Below are 12,500 nucleotides of genomic sequence, written 5' to 3' on the forward strand. Positions count from 1 at the left end.
ATGTGTTTTTGGGATTCTAGTGGAAATTAGTGGTGTTTTCAAATGTAGTTTTATGATTCTAGCGGAAGTGACTAGCGTTTTGAAGACTAATTTTTCATGATTCTTGTGATATATCATCACTGTGGTTTTCAAGGATACTGATTGTTAAACAGGCTTTGGTCATGTGGCATATAATTCTGTTCTTCACGAGGCCTGCACTGAATGCGCTTATTACTGCACGTGGCACACCTTACACTGAAACTTAATGTGACGAAGACCTGTAGTCGAAACGTAGTAAAGCATAGTATTCATTTTTCAGCTTGGGCATCTTTCCCATTCGCTGAGACAGAAGTATAACTACACAGACGCTCGCTTGCTGAACACCAATCATCGCCTGAATGCGTATATGGCTGTTTTCTTCCCACAACCATCGATTCCATACCTCAAAATAAACATTACAGGTATCTTTTCGTATGTATGCTATTTACGACTATTACAGATCCACTCTATATGGAAACACCCTAATTAGGAAGGCGGGTGTTACACATACACGAGTATACGAGTGGCACGTAGGCAATGAAGATATTTAAGCAAGCTGTGTACATTGTGAAGAGGGAGGTGATCATATAAACTCAGGCGCCTTTAGAAGGAAGATGATCATTGTGCGTTCGCTAATCTTTTATATTCTAATGTGTCTCTTGCTGTTTGTGGAGCGTCATAGGAGTGATTTTTCGTTCGTTTACTTTTCTATTACCTACATCACCATTACCTTTTACATCTTAAGAATAAAATATTAAAAGGCGGTATAACATCAGCACTGTTCCTTTTGCCACAGATTATTTATTAAAATCACCACGGATAATTCAGCACGCAGTCTTGGTGACAATGTAGCACGGGGGAGACGCAGGGAATAACGAACAGTACCACCCAACAAGGCTCAGGCCAATGAGGTTAGGTGACCTCACGCTCCCCATTAAGCTGGTGACCTGGTGTGGCGCCGCAAGACAAAGGACCGTTTAAGGGCCCGTCTCTGGAGACGCCGCCACCACTAACGACAAGGTGGCGGCCGTGACGAGCACCAGACCAAGCGCCACGAGTGTTGGAAGTCCTTGAATGAAAAACTGGATTGGAGGGCGAGGATTCGTGGGTATCCAAGCAGGTGAGTATATGTAAATATTAATTCATCTGCTAGCACTCCATATTAACATCTCCAGATTCCACCATGCACCGAAGTGTTCCAAGGTTGAGGAGTTCCCAAGAGGAGGAGGTGAGATTAGTATCCTGGCAAGCCATCTGCTTCTCCGGCAGAGCAGTGAGTCCCAGACTCGACTGGTTAACCCTGACGGAGATGTCTTAATTGACTCACTGCCGTCGACAATTTTCCGGCCGCTGCGCATCAAAGGCCGGCGGAGGAACGGTCTTAGCTAGTCCTTCAAATGAACCTAATGGTATAATCAAGTCGTGTTGGGGAAGATCCTGTGCCGGCAAGGCTGACGAACGATGATAACCAATACAGTCTTCCTGAAGGTACTGCCGCGGGAGAGCTTCCTCATCAGGCAATGATATATCTTCCTTAACACTAAAAGCACAACACAATACCATCACTTTACGTGCATCTCCGCATCTTCCTCTTAATTTGGACTCTCATATTACAGTTTTTGATAAGATAAAGCTCTAGCAATGTTTCTCTAGAGTATACAGAAATTTTTTGTACAATTAAGTAATCGGACTATGAACTTTGCATATGAATGAATATAAATAAACAGAATCACACCGGGCAGCATAAAGAATACGCCAAGAGTGTCTTCGTGTACTGCTGCCAGACAAGACAAAGCCACAGGTCACAGGTCAAACAATGGTGCTTTTCTCATAATACTGACCATAACAAAGCAACAGAAGCTTCACCTCGGGAGAAGACGTGTTCAGCATTGCGTCCCTAGAGAGTGTTGGTGTCCTGTAGTTTCAATTAATCTGTGCAATCTCAGTACTGCGATCTGTCTTCCTTCTACAAAAATCATGACGTCAGTGTTCTCCTTTTAGCTGTGTGATGGTCTTCAGTTCAATAGGATAATTTTTGTACGACTATTCATTTTTTTTTTTATAGCTAAAAACACTTTTTTTGAGTGAAGAAATAAATATCTCCCATATATATCATTCAGCTCATGGAATGCACACGTGAAAAGAATGGAACAAAATTTAACCTGTTCCATTTCTCTCTTTTTCTGACCTTGGCATTCAGCGGCGCTACTCACGCAGAGTACAGAATACGAAAATGCACTCATCTCATTATCCCTTTTCATTCTTTTTGTATTCCTTGGTCTAATTTATTGCACGGTATGAGAGAAAACATTAAAAGACGCGAATATTCTAAATATTACAGTAGGAAAATGTCACTAAAGATGCCGTGAATGGCGAAGGAGGTGAAGAGATAAGGATCAATACAAGAGTTAGAGAAACGTGAACCTGTAAGCTCTCTCTCTCTCTCTCTCTCTCTCTCTCTCTCTCTCTCTCTCTCTCTCTCTCTCTCTCTCTCTCTCTCTCTCTCTCTCCTCTCTCTCTCTCTCTCTCTCTCTCTAAGTCCCCTTTCTAATGCATTCACGATATTCACTTCTTTCTACCCTAACGTACTCATGCTTTTATATCGCTCCCTTTCGACACAAGGCACACAAAGACACTCCTGATACAGTATTCGTCCTTCACTCGATGTACGTACTTCCCTATTCACAGTCCTTTTGATCTCGGTTTCCTTATTTATTGAGAACAGCAGAGATACGGATTCAAGCGAGTTTGATCATATAAATAAGTACAAAGGTTACGAGATTCCTCTTTCGTGGATGAAAACTAGACGAAAAAGAAAGGAGAAAAATACATTTTCGTTTCTTATTCATCGACAACTATGAATAGCCACGGAAGAACGAGGAGTCAAAAAAAAAAAAATAAAATCTTGACATTTTTAAATTCAAAACTCTGTTGAGGAAGCTTTAAATAATAAGGATTGACGAGAGGTCGGTTGGTTTATTAATAACGCGCATCATACAACCACGTTCCAAACCTCATCCTGCTCGCTACTCCCGGCCCGGTGGTTCTCAACTCGTTCAACCCACGGAGACATAACCCAATACAAAAGAAAAAAGAGAAAAAAAATCGTGAATGATTTCAATTTTGAATAAGAATAAATTGAGCATACACAACAAGCATTTTGCTTTGAAATACATTCCTCCAAAACAGAACTTAATGATATTATACAAAATAGTAGCCAGCTAACATTTTAATCTGGAATATTTTTCTTACAAATATAGGCTCCTGGAAATATACGAATGCTTTTAACATTCGACCACGAAATCAATTAAAAAGTTTTGAAATTATACAACAATATACAACTTCCAAACAATTCCTTTTCAAAACTGATTGATTTTTCCTGACAACCGGACCTTTGTACTCTCTTTTCACTGGAAAGGCTTTTTAATGTTAGAAAAGAAATATAAATTTAAGATTACGTGTATTCATTTCAAGTTTATCAACAAACACAGTGGACTAGAGACGCAATGGATATTTGCATCCTTATCCGCGGAATATTCGCATTTTTAAAAAATCCGCATCCCCATCCGCATTCACACAAACAACGCAAACAAAGCGACATCCGCATTCACATCCGCGGTTTGAGAATGGTTATATTAGAAAAATACTTAGCACAATCATAGTGTACATTTTTTTTATACAAATATATATATTTGTAATTCTACACTACTGGTAATTTGGTATTCTGAATAAAATTACAAAAAAATAAATTGCGATGTTTACCATTCATTTTTATTATAGTATTGGAACTTATAAGTAGGTTGTAAATAGATATTACTCTAAAGCTAGAGTACTGCGCACTTATCTGCTTCGTCCCCCAAGCAGCGTCCCCAGTGAACAATCATCATCCAGTGGTGATGGATTAATCTACGATGAAAAACGCAAACGTCTTCATGCAGGTAAAGGAGACACCATTGTCATCACCACGGTCATGGGTAAGCATAGTTACCTTATAACTTCTAACCAGGGCAAACGTATCCGCTGACCCACATTTGGTACAATACGAGACCAGAATTCTGTGTCCATTTTCCTCTTTTTTTTTTTCTCTCTCTCTTTTTTGGCTCCCGACGACAGCTGGAGAGGAGACTTGCTGTGATTCGTTACGTGTGGAGGCTTCACTGTTACTCACTTGGTCTCTGTCACGGAACACTGCGGTGAAAATTATTCCACTGATAAATTCACGACGAGGAAATTACGTGCAACAGCAGGAAACGGGAAGCGTGCATAATAGCGGCAATTATTACAGGGATTACAAATGTTAGTTAATATGCTCTGCTTTAAATCCACAGTTGCATAATTTACTCATAAGAATCTGCGAGAGTTAAATATCATTCATTCTTATAAACTTTAATTTACATGATTGTAATGAATGGAAAACAAGCAGGTGAAAGATGAAAACTGAATTAGCAAGGCGAAACATTTAAGCTCCCTCAATACAGCTGAGGTAAAAAAAAAATTAATAAAGAGAAATACGTAACACCTCACATACTAGTCCTGCCTTTACTACTCGTCCGAGAAAGAAATAAAATCAATATCAGTGCAGCAAGATGGGAACGTTGTGCATGGAGAAGTGAAAATAATGAAAAAAAAAAAAAGCAAATCAATGCGAAATAATAAAAGCCACAGAGTCTGCAAAGAATGGCAATTCCGTGGCGATTCACTTTCAACTTCCTCTGGATACTGTTCTTATCTGGTGCTGACGTACATCGTGTGTGTGTGTGTGTGTGTGTGTGTGTGTGTGTGTGTGTGTGTGTGTGAATAACCACCTAGTTTTCGCTTAAATACGAAATGAGAAACCATGAAGAGACATTTCCAATATTGCATACACAAACACACACACACACACACACACACACACACACACACACACACACACAAGGATAAGCATTCACATCAAACAAACACGCACGCGTAATATGAATAGAATACCTAAGTAAGTAAAACAAGAATTAGGAAAAAAAAAAAAAAAAACACAAATAAAAACTAAGGAAATATCAAAGTTCGCCTCTGCACCTCCATCGTCTCGCTGCCGTCTGGGTACTCGGAGCAATTATGAACACGTTCCATCCCGATGAGGACAAATCATCTGAAGGAGGCGAAGGAAGAGGGGCAGAGGAGTTAGTGGAGGGGAAGAAGAGACGGGACAGGAGGAGGAGGAGGAGGAGGAGGAGGAGGAGGAGGAATCATAAGAGTGCAGACTGAAAAGACGAGGTATTGGTCTAGACCGAGTAAGGATTCCGCCGAGACACGATATTGGTTAAAAGATTACTTGTCGTACGCGCTCGTGCACACACACACACACACACACACACACACACACACACACACACACACACACACATCTGATCTTTATAATTTTTCACCCTGCTTCTGAAACAATAAACCACACAACGGATGAAACAATGAGGAAAATTCTCAGTCAAGGGGAGAAAATTCACTCATGAATCCATACCTGGTAACCTGATGCCAGAAATAAAAGAAGTGAGGCGGAACAAAAAAAAAAAAAAAGAAAAGAAAAAAACATCACGAGAATAAAGCATAACCCATATAGATATCAAAACAAAACAAAACACCCAAGAAAACTCACCGTATTCTTACATTCAAGACACAACGCCTCACTGAAGCAGGTGACAGATAAGACAGGAGACAAATGAGGTGATAACAAGGCAGGTGGGTGACGGCGATGATGGATAACGGGGTAGAGGTGTGACAGGTGAGGCGGGTAACATGACTCGCGCGTGACAAGTGCGACGGAAAGTGGACAAGTGGCTTATGGGAGGCGCGGAGACGGGGTGATGACAGGGGAATGGATAGATTACAGGGTACGGAGGGACGAGAGAGAGAGAGAGAGAGAGAGAGAGAGAGAGAGAGAGAGAGAGAGAGAGAGAGAGAGAGAGAGAGAGACTAATATGGCAGGAGAATTTAAAGAGACAAGGATCAGTGATTGCTAAAGGCTCTTCCTTAACGTTGGCATTAGAAAGCACGAGAGAAGAAAACGAAGCTGAAAAAGGCATCATAAATACAGACGAATAAAAAAATTTAAAAAATGCAAGAGACTACTAAAACAGAACCAATAATACACTAAGGTATAACTTGGTAGAAATAAACATTATGAACAAAAAAAAAGTCATTATTAACAAGGAGAAATAAGAAAGAAAAATACGAAGCATATTAAAAACACACAAGCGAAAATACAAAAATAACAAAAGGAAAGAATATACAAGCAGTACCAAACGAGCGTTAACAAAACATTTAGTAAAAGTGTATTTTTACCTTCATAATGACTGCGAACGTGCGTCCATACACCTGGGGCTTACCTGGAGGAGCCTGGTTAGTATGCAGCAGGTGACAGGTGAACAAAGGCGAGGAGGGACAAACACCCACCTGCCACCGTCACTGAAAAGAGAGAAACAACGTTATTAGAGAGAGAGAGAGAGAGAGAGAGAGAGAGAGAGAGAGAGAGAGAGAGAGAGAGAGAGAGAGCGCCAAGGGGGTAATACGAGCGTAGATGCGCGTGTGTGATGAAATGTTATATTGAATCAAAATTGCAGTTTCTATTAATTTTAATCTCTTGTTTTTTTTTTTTTTTTTTTTTCATTTTATCACTTTTAAGAAGATTTATTAGTACAGCGCGCTGGGACGTTGTTTGCTTACTTGTTTTTTTGAGTGTAATAAAATGCAACAATTAAATTCCTAGGACGCTCTTGCCATTTTGGAGATTATAATTTCTTGTTTTATTATTATCAAGAAGTCTTTTTTTTTTTTTTTGCTTGATCTTTTTTTTTTTTTTTACTCATTTGTAGAAAGGTGTTTGCTTCTACGTATGCTTTTACCTGGATCTTGTTTTTTTTTGCTCTTATTTGTATATGTTAATAATTCTCTCTCTCTCTCTCTCTCTCTCTCTCTCTCTCTCTCTCTCTCTCTCTCTCTCTCTCTCTCTCTCTCTCTCTCTCTCTCTCTCTCTCTCAATCTCTCTCTCTCTCTCTTTCATAAGGCATACAAACCCCCTCGCTCCCTCACATCATCTTGATATGGAAGAAAATTCAAGCCGAATGTGGAAAATTAAAAGATAGCAACTTTGAAAGTCACACGAGATTTCCTATTAACTTGTAAAGGTTTATTTCCTTTTCATTTTATTGAGACATCCGTAAGGAAATCTACATTTATCAGAGCCACTAAAAATGAGAAAGAAGGAGAAAAAACTGTAACTGTACGACTAGTAGAGGGACGGAAGAGGACATGGAAGAAGGAAGGAGAGGAGTTTAGAAGAATAAAAACGAATCAAAGAGAAGTGGGGAAACAAGAAAAAAATAAGAGGATAGGCGTGGGGGACGGAAGAGGGAGGAAAAAAGAGAAGGGAAGAGGAGTGGAGAGGACTGAAAAAAAATGATGGAGTGAAGGGGAGTTTGGACACTAGCACGCGTCCAGGCACAGGCCGGCACAGCAGCTGCATTCTGAGTGAGTTTAAAGTAAAATTGCTTTGGTATATTTGAGTGTGTTGTGTGAGACTCCTCCTGCGCCTTCACCTGGCTTGTGTTGCTGTGCTTTACGTGCTTCATGGAGGACGATTTAGAATGTTACTCTTGATACTAATGGTTCAATAGCAACAACAACAACTGCTACTGCTACTGCTACTACTATTACTACTACCACCACCACCTCCAACGCAAATTATCACGTTTTTTTTCGCGCATTTTCCTCATTCATGCGATAGGAAAACTTGCATTTCATTCAATGTGTATACAAAAACAGGAAAATTAATCAGTATTTGCCTTCGAGGGAGAGAGAGAGAGAGAGAGAGAGAGAGAGAGAGAGAGAGAGAGAGAGAGAGAGAGAGAGAGAGAGAGAGAGAGAGAGAGAGAGAATGCAAGAATTACTTAAAACACGGCCATAAAATCCACCACAAAGATTACACAAAGGTCGCCTCCACCACCACCACCACCACCACCACCACCACCATCACCACCACCACCACCACCACCACTGCCACCACCACCACCAGCTCAATAATAAACACACACAGGACACAGTTGTCGCCCTTGCAGTCTCATGGGGGACATGGTTCAGAGGGTTGGGAGTCATGACCTGAGGGGATGAAGTCTGTCTGTCTGTCTGTCTGTCTGTCTGTCTGTCTGTCTGTCTGCCTTCCTACCTTCCTGTCTGTGTCGTGTACTTTTCCAAAGCAACGAAAAGAAAGAGAAACAGAAACTGTGGCAAAATGATGCGATAAAAGCAAAAACAAGAAAGGAGGAAGGAAAGGAAAGGCAAGTGTTCCTTTCTTAGGCGGTGATCAAGAAAAAATTGTACGTGTGTGGGGGAGTGTGTGTGTATGTGTGTGTGTGTGTGTGTGTGTGTGTGTGTGTGTGTGTGTGTGTGTGTGTGTGTGTGTGTGTGTGTGTGTGTGTGTGTGTGTGTGTGATTGACTATGTAAGTGGCAAGAGCCGGGTAAGAACGTGGCTCTCGTGTTCTCATTACATCGTGGGCAGAACGATGGAGGGAAAAACAGAAGATAAAGCGCAAAAGAAAAGAGAACTGGAAAAAATAAGAAAACAAAAAGAAGAAATTACATTCACTAACACAACAAATATTACATAGACAAAAGAACCAACAAGGTAATAAATTCGTAAACAAGGAAAAAAAATGTACATAAGGAGATGGCAGGGAACAAAAACAGTAAAGAAAACACAAAGAGGAGAAAATAAAGACATTTTTTAGACAATGAACAGTAACAGATGGAAGAAAAAAAAGAGAGAATAAAAGAGATGAAGAAGTAAGTAGGGCAAGAAAGGATCCAAGACAGAAAAAAAAAAAAGGAAAATCAAGTCTTGTGATTTACTTTCAAATATCATTTTCTCTTTCCTTGATGTTAATTATCCCTTCCGGTGAAGAAGAAGAAAAAAAAAATAGAAAAATAAATATATGAGAAAATACCTCTTGATCTTATAAAACCTGAAGAGCGAAAAACCATAATCTTCTTTCTCCTTTTTCCTATTCTTTTGTATCTTTTCTTAAATATCTTTCAGGTAAGAAGCGAAAAAAAAAATATCAACCTTGCAGAAACTGAAAACCAATTGACGTTACCCAAAATTTTTCTTTTCCTTATCTACTATGTGGCTGAATTTAGGGAAAGTTCAAGCGCCTTCAGACATCGTGACGCAGCCGGGAAGGAGATGGAGTACGATGGAAGGGAAGGAGGAAGACAGAAAGGAAGCTTGGAAACGCCTCCTCCAAAAGAAAAAAAAACACAAAGGAAATGAGAGAAAGGAAGGCGAGGGAAGAATACTAGACCAAGGAAATAGGTGGAGGAGGAAGAAAGTGGCGAAAGTAAGAAAAGAGGAGGGGAAGGGAAATGAAGGAAAAGGAAATAGGAGAGAAGGATTCAACACGAGAAGGTATAAAGCAAATATGGATGAAGGAAGAAATAAACAACGAAGGGAAGAAATGAGAAGGTGAAGAGAAAGGAAGGGAAAGTAAACGACAGAGGAAGGCAGCAAGAAGAGGCGAGAAAAGAGTGTAATTGAAGAAACGAAGTAGCGAAAGGAGGGAAAGGAGAAAGGGAAGAATTAGAAGAGAGAAAATGGAGAGAGGAAAGCAACAGGAGAAGGCATGAAGAAAAGTAGGTGTTGGAGGAAAGATGGAGCGAAAGGAAGGAAATAAAAGAGGAGGAAAAGAGGAGGGAAGAAAAGTGAGGACAAAAGGAGACAGAATGCGAGGAGAAAGAGAGAAACGACACTTGGAACGGAAGAAGAATGGCAAGAAACGAAAGAAAAGAAAGAAAGGTAAAAAAGAAGAGAAGGATGCAAAGAAATCCAGGAGTGAAAGAACGACGATGAAAAGAAGAAATTAAAGAAAAGAAAAGGAAAATAGAAAGACATAGAAAGAGAAGAAAAAACCGGAGAAATTGGAGAATGAAAGAATAGAAAGTAAAGTCAGAAACATAAGGAGAATGAAAAAGGAAAAAAATAATACCAAGAGGAAAGAAGAAAAGGAAAAAAATAGGTAAAAATGAAACAAGAGACGAAAGAGAGAAAGATTAAGAAAGAAACTGAAGAAACTAAAATGAAAAGAGAAAGTACGGTAAGAAACATAAGAGGAGTTAAAAAAAAAAGAAGGAAATGAATGAAGAAGAGCTAGGAAAGAAAAAAGACGGAAGAAAACAGATGAAAAAGGAAATACGAGACAAAAGAGAGAAAGAGAAAGAGCAGAAAATAGAAGATCAGAAACATAAGAGTAGGAAAAAAAGGAAAAGAATGAAGAACAGCAAGAAGAAAGAAGGAGAAAAGAAAATAGGCGAAGAGGAAAGAAGAGGCAGAAGAAGTGGTGGAGGTGGTGGAAAGGAGGGAAGTGAGAGCAGAAAGAGAGAAAGAGAGAGAGAGAGAGGGACGGAGAGGGGGAGACGGGAAAGGAAGGAGGGAGGGAGGGAGGAATGGGGATTGAAGAGAGGGATGAAGGGGATGGTGGGGAGGAGGGTCACATATTGGATGGGATATACGGAGGGGATTAGAGTGGAAAGGAGAGAAGAGAAGGGGAGAAGAGAGAGAGAGAGAGAGAGAGAGAGAGAGAGAGAGAGAGAGAGAGAGAGAGAGAGAGAGAGAGAGAGAGAGAGAGAGAGTAAAAGGAGGAGGAGAAGGAGAAAGAAAAACGAGGTGGAGAAAACGGAGGAAGAGAACGAAGAGGTGGAGAAAGAGGAGGAGGAGGAGAAAGAAGAAATAAAGTTAGAAGTAGGAGAAAGACGAGAAGGAGGAGAGGAAAAGGAATAAGAGAAGAAGGACATGGAAGAGGAGGAGGAGGAAAAGGGAACGGTAGGTAAGGCAGCAGAGGAGAGGGCAGGTAAGGTAAGGAAAGGGAAGAGAAAGAGAAGGGCAACGCGTGGGACTGTAACCCTCTGGTGGGGATCAACTCCAACGGACCACGATTTGCCGGTCTCTATTCAGGTGCTTTAAAGAGGAACACACGATCTCAGCATGCAGACTTGAGCGCCCCGCCAGCACAGGCTCAGGCTAAGGGCAGGAATGAATGCAAGTGACAAGGAAGAACGCCCCCCAAGCCTCCTTATCGTGTGTGGGGAACGCAAGGACGCACATGACGCAGAATTAAGAAGAAAACAACAAAACAGAGGGGACGGTACGGCATGTGACGGAAGGAGGGGTGAGGTGAGATAAGGAAAGTGTGACGCAGTAATATTTGATAGCCCTGACCTAACGATGAATAACGTAGAGGGGATGGCAAAGGATGAGACGACGGAAGGAGAGGTGAGGTGAGATGAGAACACTGTGACGCAGTAATATTTGATAGTCCTGCCCTAACGATAAATAACGCAGAAGGGATGATAAGATATGTGACGGAGGGGAAGATGGTGAGGACATGACAGACAGTGTGACGCAGTAATAAAAGAAATGCAAGGAATACTAAACAGCAACAGACCTTTTGACCCCTACGAGACTGATAAAGTACATTAAGTAACCTAAGGTAATAAAAGTAAAACGGTAAAAAGCGAATAATACATTAAGTAGCACTACATAATAAAGGGAATACACTGGGATGATAAACAGCAACAGATCTTTTGGCTCCTACAAGACTATGAAAAACCACATTACGTAACCTAAAGTAAGAGATATGAAGTGGATAAAGCGAACAGTATACTGAGCAGCCCTACCACGATGATGAGCAGAATAAGTCGTCATTGCCTCGTTATTTAGTGATCAATTGCTCGTCTGGTAAACTCACATTGCTGGAAATTAATATTATCAAGAATCCCAACACAAAACTTGATCTGGAAAGGAGTCACTTGATCCATAAACAAACAAATATACAGTTCGTGCTAAAAAAATTCTCTAAGACGCATTCGTATGTTTTCTTGAGAATGGTGAATCAGATGGCAACTTCCCTCCAGCGGTACACATGTAAAGTTGAGATGCAGCACCTCATCCCCTTTCCCAGGACAAGTTGTTAACGGAAGCAGAGGACCAGCACAAGGATCCCTCACCGACAACGACCGTCCGGCAGACCACCCCACAAAAAAAAAAAAAAAAAAAAAAAAAAAGAACAGACGGAATCAATACACGAAGGAGGCTGTAAGTTTATCACTGAGGGACTAGAGAATGTGAAGGAGCAGCAGTTTATTTTTTTATGAATTATTATTATTTAGTAGTAGTAGTAGTAGTAGTAGTAGTAGTAGTATTAGTAGTAGTAGTAGTACTAGTAGTGGTATGTAATAGTAGTAATAGCGCAGCAGCAGTAGCAGCAGCAACAGCACCACCATTAGTAGTAGTAGTTCCAGTTAGCAGCAGTAGCACCACTCCCACCACCACCACCACCACTAGAAGCACTACCAGAAGCAACAGCACCACCAGCAGCAACAGCAGTAGCAGTAGCAACAGCAGTAGTAGTAATAGTAGTAATCGAAGTGAAAGCAGTATTGATTACAGCATTATTATTAATAT

At 40.6% G+C, this 12,500-nt stretch overlaps 1 long non-coding RNA gene across 1 annotated transcript in view; it reads right to left on the bottom strand.

The window, feature by feature from the left end:
- The window catches only part of LOC135114450 (uncharacterized), a 151,837-nt gene extending 145,381 nt beyond the window's left edge, over window positions 1-6,456 (bottom strand). Inside the window, exon 1 of the long non-coding RNA XR_010275505.1 lies at window positions 6,375-6,456. This is a non-coding gene — a long non-coding RNA (uncharacterized LOC135114450). The remainder of the gene's footprint in view (window positions 1-6,374) is intronic.
- Between the last annotated feature and the right edge of the window lie 6,044 nt (window positions 6,457-12,500).

This window comes from Scylla paramamosain, chromosome 27, assembly GCF_035594125.1.
Source record: "Scylla paramamosain isolate STU-SP2022 chromosome 27, ASM3559412v1, whole genome shotgun sequence".
Taxonomy (NCBI): Eukaryota; Metazoa; Arthropoda; class Malacostraca; order Decapoda; family Portunidae; genus Scylla; species Scylla paramamosain.